Here is a 652-nt window from a genome sequence, read left to right as displayed (position 1 = left end):
AATTTTCTACTGTTATGAATCATAATATAAATATCTGTGTTTTCCAATTGTCTGATGTTACCACTGTGAAAGGGTTATTCAACCTTCAGTAGGTCATGACCCACAGTTTGGAAACCACAGCTTTAAACATGTCATCTCTTAATAATTTTGCATTATGTTTCCATATTGTAGTTATGGTGAAAAAACTCAAACCACAGTGGTATCTTAGGGAATATCAGTGATTCTGTTTCATTTTTCCTTCTTATCCCTACATTCCAGAAAGGGTAATTCATAATTATTCATTTCATTAAAAGACTAAACAATATTTAGTTGATTTTGTTGTAACACTAGAATATATTCATGATCAGTCTCTGTCATAATAATTTTTAGGTATTGAAAACTCCTGAGAATTTAAATTATCAAATTATGACTAAAATAATGCCATAAAAAACAAACTGATTTAAAATATTTTAATCAATTGTCTACTCAATATTTTTTTCTTTTGTTGATGCAAGGAACTTTTTCAAGACAGCATTGCACTCTTTATTAATAGTCTTGGGATATTTTGTGACTTATTTATTTTTGCTATGACAATATATTCATGGAAATTCAGCAGTCTGGAACATATAGTACTAAATTTATATTGTCAATAATTAGGACTGGACAAGAAACA

This window comes from Microtus ochrogaster, chromosome 19 (genome assembly GCF_000317375.1).
Source record: "Microtus ochrogaster isolate Prairie Vole_2 chromosome 19, MicOch1.0, whole genome shotgun sequence".
NCBI classification, from domain to species: Eukaryota; Metazoa; Chordata; class Mammalia; order Rodentia; family Cricetidae; genus Microtus; species Microtus ochrogaster.
Note: the sequence above shows the minus strand (reverse complement) of the source record.